This window comes from Tubulanus polymorphus, chromosome 3 (assembly GCF_964204645.1).
Source record: "Tubulanus polymorphus chromosome 3, tnTubPoly1.2, whole genome shotgun sequence".
NCBI classification, from domain to species: domain Eukaryota; kingdom Metazoa; phylum Nemertea; class Palaeonemertea; order Tubulaniformes; family Tubulanidae; genus Tubulanus; species Tubulanus polymorphus.
The window spans coordinates 14,814,042-14,821,429 of NC_134027.1; positions in this window are offsets into that span (position 1 = coordinate 14,814,042).

Below are 7,388 nucleotides of genomic sequence, written 5' to 3' on the forward strand. Positions count from 1 at the left end.
TTGCCAGGGATAATATTCTTAATACGTTCAAGTAAGTGTTGATTATGGCGAAGGTGCGACGGAGAGAACGAACCGAGCACCGGAGATAACTGTTTCGCGAGAAATACAACATAAATGATGCGAGAAATCCCCCAATAAGCTCAGCCAAAACGAGAAACTTGAATAGAAGAGTAATAGTAATTGGGAATTGTGGCTTTCATACCATAGGACGAGAGTACGAGACACCTCTCATCACCACTAGTAATTTCTTTCCCTAATAAATGGGAGATAGAAAAGCATTCTTAGCAACAATAGATAACAGAATAAAACCAGCAAAAAAACAATTTGAAATAAAAAAGAAATTGAACATAAAATATTGAGAATCCGAAATGACTTATCTAAGGGTCCTGCTTAAGTACGAAACTACGAAATTACGAAATATGGAGCGAAATTAAGAAACGAAACGAAATTACGAAATGGAAATTTTTTTGCCAGTAGTGCTAAAATACGAACCGAAATACGAAACGAAATGGTCACATTTCAAACACACGCCCATACCATGGTCAAAGCTCGTTATAACGCTACGGGACTGTAAAAATCTCGGCGGTGCATGTAAATGATCTTTTGAAAGTACCATATTCAAGAATTTATTTTCTTATACTGGAGGGTTTTAAGAACGTCTACATTAGTAGAAACTTGTAGGATGTTCTCAAAACCAAATAATGAATACGCTGCGCCATTTCCACGAAAAAAATCAGGACCAAAATAATTATACGAGAGATGTGATGATACGACTAATTCGATGACGACTTATGCGGGGTTGACTGTAGCAGAAAGGAAAGGCAAGCGCTTCACGCGACACCGAGCTCGTAACCGCGAGAGGATTATCCCGTTCTTGGACACGGGCCGACATAACTGAACCTGTCTAGCATCGATCATTTAGCTCAGAAAAAATTAATGTACAGGGTAGATTAGCGGCCGGTCGGGTCAACTTTTAAGCTCCTCAGCAGAGGTATCAATTTTTTAGCCTAAACACTGCAGGATATATTTTAAGGCACACTTCGTTCTCTAACCCGTAATTTATCAATCGCTACCTTCCAGTTGTATTTGAGCATGCGCAGATCATTCTCCCTGATGGCACCGCTAAACTCAGTCGCGGCACGGAACCCTGCCACACTAGACCGGGTGCGCATGTTTAAGCCAGCTCCACGAATCCGCTGCTATAGCGCAAAAAATTACGAAATTTTCGTTTCATATTACATTTTATACTTTAGCAGGACCCGCGAAAAAATGACCATTTCGTTTCGTAGTTTAGCATATCGTATAGTATTTCGTTTCGTACTTAAGCATTTCTTAATTTCGTTTTGCATTTCGTAATTTCGTTTCATATTTCGTAATTTCGTTGCATATTTCTTAATTTCGTAGTTTCGTACTTTAGAAGTACCCCTTATCTCAGCAATTTGATTGATCGAGTCGCTGACGAGAACGGACGATTGCTCTGTGATACACATATACAGTGAGTGCGCGCAACAACAGCTGCGCGTGGATAGATCGATACAGCGAGTCGCTACCGAGAACGGTTATTAACCCGTGTGCTATTACTGTAGTACAGTGATTGCGTGTCAGCTGTGCTCGGATAGATAGATGCTGTGAGGCTTGGGTGAGAACGGTTGATTGTGTGCATGTTATATACAAGGGGAAGTAATCCCCACTCATCACCACAAGTAATTTTGTTTTCTTATAAATGGGAGAGAGTGAACAACACACAAAACAAATTGATGTTAATGAAAATCAATATTATTGCACATATTGTAAAAAATACGTCGATAAATCTAATAAAACACGACATGAAAAAACTGCAAATCATATAAAAATGTTATAGATTTTGAAACACCAGAAAATTCCTATGAAAGAAAAGAACAATTAGAAAATATGAATGTGGATGAAATAAAATGTGAAGTTTGTAATGAATTTATAGTAAAAGGAATTATAAAAGACATATCAAATCACAAAAACACCATCAAAATTTGAGTAATAATGTTTTAGGAATAGATTATTTCGATGATAAACCTCAACAAGTAAAAAAATAAACTTCAAAAACTAAATCCATTTCAAATAAACCTTACATGGAAAATGTTAGAAATTATATCGATTCACTAGAAATAAAAGATACAATTGAAATTTTCAGAAACATTACATAGTGAAATTGGTCCCGCGGCTATTATATTTAGATTTTTTAAAGGTACAAAATAATAGAAAAAATACTAGATTTGATAACAGATGTTGAATATCCAAAAATTAGTATCTCTGGAAAAGTAAGTTTTATAAAGTCAGAAGATGAAATGAATTATAATATTCAAACACTCTCTGAAGAAATAATTTCAAAAACACAAATAAAAGAGAAGTTAGAAAAAATATTTAATGAATTTAAACGTCATATTGAAGAGAGATATTTTGAGGGTTCTGGTTTAACATTGAATGAAATTTTTATAGATTTAAATGTTTATATACAAAAATGAATAAAACATCAAAAAGTAAAACAATGTTAAAAGATTCAAACTTTACAACAGAAAAGGATATTAAAGCATCAAGTTATATCAAATTACCATTTACAACAAAAGCAGTAATAAATGTTCAAAATGAAGATAATAAATGTTTTCTATGGTCAATTATTAGTTGCTTACACCCAACAGAAGATATAACGCATAGTTTTAGAATAACAGATTACCGGAAATATGAAACATTATATAAAATTGATCAATATCCAGTAACTATAAAAATGATTCCTAAAATAGAAAAAGTTAATAATTTAAAAATAAATGTATTCGAATTAATGCAATTACCAAAGACAAAAGGTGAAAATATTAGAGATTAAACATTAGAAGCTTTATATTTAACAGAATATTATGATGATGAAAATGCTATAGATTTGTTATATTACAAAAAAAGATGAAAATGAACATTATATGTGGTTAAAACAAATTGATTTATTCTTTAGAACAGAAAGTGATCATCATCGTAAAATTTATCTATGTAGAAAATGTTTATCTAAATTTATGAATACATTATTAAAACATAAAGAATTATGTGATAATAACGATTTTTGTAAATTAATAATGCCAACAAAAAAAGATTGTAAGTTGAAATTTACTAATCATAAATTTAAAAATATTGTTCCATTCGTAATTTATGGGGATTTTGAATCGTTGAATAAAGAATTAACTGATCAAGATAGAAAAGAAATATATAACAAAAAGCAATTTTTAAAATCAATGGATAAAGGAAATGAATTAAATGAAGACATAAATCAAGACCCACCAATCATAAACACAATTTAAAAAGTTCATCAAATAGCTGCTGCTTATGGAATTTACATGAAATCAAATTATCCCGAATTATATGAAAGTCAATATATTTCTTTTAGTGGTGAAAATGTAGTTAATGATTTTTGTAATAAAATGATTGAATTAGAAAGTGATTTTGCAGAATTATTAAACAAAAATAAAAGAAAAGTTATGACAAAAGAAGTTGAAATTGATTTTAATTATGCAACTCATTGTTGTTATTGTGAAAAACGTTTTTATTCATTGTTAGAGATCATGATCATTTAAATTCAAAATACCGCGGAGCTGCTCATGAAGATTGTAATTTACAAGCTAAGAAAGTTAATTTCGTACCAATATTATTTCATAATTTATCAGGCTATGATACCCATCTATTTATAAAACATCTATTTATAAAACAATTATCGGGAAAATTTGGCGCAATTAATCAAGAAATAGAAGAGTATAATGCTATGAATGGCGCAAATGTAAGCAAATATGATTTTAAACTATTAGCTAAAACATCAGAAAATTATATTTCATTTCAATTTGGTTGCATTAGATTTTTAGATTCTTATAGATTTTTAGCAAGTTCATTAGATAATTTAGCAAAAAGTTTAGTTGATAATGATTTTATAATCACTCGACATTATTACCCAAATGAACAAGATTTTAAATTATTGAGATATAAAGCAGCAATTCCTTATTCATTTTATAAAACACGATGATTTTAATGTAACAGAATTATTAAAAGAACAATTTTATGATCAATTAAAAGAGGAGTATGTGAAAGACGAAGTTTTTAATAGAATATTGAATATATGGAATCATTTTAAGATAAAAAATCATGGTGAATTAGTAGATTTATATTTGAAATCAGATGTTATGGTATTGGCTGACATATTTGAAAAATTTAGAGAAGTTAATTTGAATCATTTTAATGTTGATCCTTGTTATTGCTACTCTAGTCCTGGTTTAACCTGGCAATGTGGTTTAAAATATACAAATGTGGAATTAGATTTATTAAAAGAACTAAACAAGGTTTTATTATTTGAAAAATTATTTAAAACCAGGATTATATAATTTAGATACATTAGCCCAAGAAATTAATAAAAAAGCTCGAGCTAAATTAGGAAGTGATTCCGGATTTAACATTAGATTTTCAAAAAGTGATAGTTCTAATGAAATAAAGATTAGGTTAGCCCATGTTGAACAATTTAAATTTACAGTAAGAAAACCTTTAGCTAAACTGTTAGGAATTAACCCAGATATTGTTACAGTAAACGCATAAGGTAGATCAAACTTAATACCTTAGACACATTTCTATATTTATTGTAATTTAATTGATTCTACAAAAACATTTGAAGCAACTAAAGAAACAATTTGTAATTCTGGTGTATTAAATATTTTACCATTAAAAAATGTTAGACAATTTGGAACACAAATTAATTATTATTTTTCAGAATGCGGATTTAAACCTTGTATTCCACATTTTAATAATTTTAAATTAGAAATAAGAAATCATAATGGTTACTTAATTGATTTAAATAATTTTCCCGTAGTTTATGAATTAGTTATAAGATGTAGAGAGTAATTTTTTGACTATATAAATGAATATAACTGTTGGACCGAGTATATGTTTTGGATTTGATTTTAAACGTGAGAAAGAAATGAAATTTAACATTAATGATGTAATAACTCATATTAAAAATATTGTATTTACTAATGAAACAACATTTGATTACGAAACAACAATAGATAAAGAATTGTAGAAAAGATTACTGATTTAATTAAAGAATCTTTAAGATTTTATGAATTAGATGAAGATTTTATCATTAATGATATTAAAAAAATAATAACTGAAATATATGAAAATGAAACTAATAATATTATAAATGTTGAAATAATTATAACTAAATATTTTGAAGATAAGTGATTTTTTTTCTAAATAAATGGCGGATCAGAAGTGGATAATAACTGGTTCATATAATGGAGCATTATCATCAGTGGGAACTGTTGGTTATACAATGGTATTTAAAAAAATATTTAAAATGGGAAGTATTAATGTTGATAAATTTGACATCAATGATATTTTGAAATTAACATTAGCAGTAACTTTATCTAATTTAACAATTGATTATTTGGAAAAACAAAAATAAATTCCTCCTATATAAATGCGTAATTTTTTTACTAGATAAATGGCATCTGCAATTATATAACTATTCTAGGATCAGCAATTGTTAATGCTTTAGCATTTACTGGTGGTGGCTATTTATTTAAGCATATTGATAAAAATAGTTCATTAGCAGAACAAAGAAGACATAACTTAGCATTAGAGAAATACAATAAAGCTGTAGAAGAATACAGAGAAAAGAGACAAAATTACATGGATAACATTAATAAAGAATTATATAATCAGAAAATTACACGTAGAGATTTTAAATCAGTCGATGACGCTATGAGTTTATATAACGCAGTAACAAATAAAGAAAAATTACATCTATATAAACCTAAATTATCAGATTATTATACACCAAGTAGTGAACAACAAAAATATGAAATAATTTGGATTTTAGGTGGAACAGTTATTGTATTATTTGTTGCTCATAAATTTACTAATTAGTAGTTTCTTTTCTAAATAAATGGATGATAAAGTTGATAATATTGATATTATTCCTCATGATATCAATAAAACTAAATTAAAAATATAGCTGCAAAGCAGCGATAACGGGTTTTCTGCACAGTCTTAGAATCCTGTTCAACGGTGGATTTCGACACAGCATTTGATAAGGCACAACATCAGCCATTACTAAACAGGCTATTAGGAAACAGTATCAATGATAGGTCGCTCAAATGGCTAAGCAGTTATCTCTGAACGAAAACTTGTAGCCGAAATCAACGGAACGCCTCCTCTTGGAATAAGTCGGTCTAACTAGTGGAGTCACGCAGGGTAGTATCCTAAGTTGTCTTCTGTTTAATGTCCTGACAAATGACATACACAGTAATCCAAAATATACCAGACCGAGTAAATTTCCAAAACGACCTTAATTCAGTTTTCGGTTTGTTATTGATCAATATGTTACTAAGTTTGTTATTGTATTTAAAGATAAGTTGTTTATTTAGTGACCGAAGAGAAACTTTAGAATTCTCGAGGAAAGGTACATACGGTACAATGATAGGCTGTTTATCGGTAGCCAAGTTAGGAGTTCTAAGGTTGTTATTTCTAAAATGCGTAGTACGAGCTTTAAGGAGAGCTTTTTTCAATATGAAATTGGGGTAGACAAGTTTTTTGAGAGGTAGGTTAATATGTTGAATTTCATCGGGTAGGAATGAGGGGTCGAAAATTCTCAAAGCGCAAAGAAATAATCCTTGAGCTAAACCGAGTTTAATATCTGGAGAAGTAAAAGAGAAGTAATGGAGGTAGGATTCAGCGTTGGTAGGTTTCCTATAAACCGCGAATTTCCTTTCTGGATGTTTTGATTTTTAACTGTGGATCCTTTTTGAAATTCGCGGTTTATATATATATAAATTGATTATTACAACAAGTAATTCAAATCTACATAGTAAAACAATAAAACATAAAGAAAACGTAAGAAAATACCAAGAACTTAATGAAGATCTATTGCCAAGATATGATCGAAAAAAATGCCCACAATGTATTTATGTGTACTTAAGACAAGAAGATACTGTGATATTTTGTAATGAATGTGGATGGCAAAGAAATTTATGGGGTGATGAAAAAACTAGAGATATTTTTATGAAACCAAAGTTAAAATATCTAGATGAAATTTATAAGATATTTTCTATGGAAGATCATACACCAGAATATAAGCAATGGCTTGAAAAATGAAAATGATAGAAAATAAAAATGGTGAAAGATATATTAAAAACGATTATTCCATCTACTTGTAACACAAAAGAAAAGAAAATCTATTTATATTTATTATTTAACGATTATTATAAAAAACCTAAATTAACAAAAGAAGATATGGAAAATATAAAATAAACATTCATAAACATATTAAAATATTATGTGGATAATATAATAACAGATTCAATAAATTATGAATTCTGTTTAAATAAGAT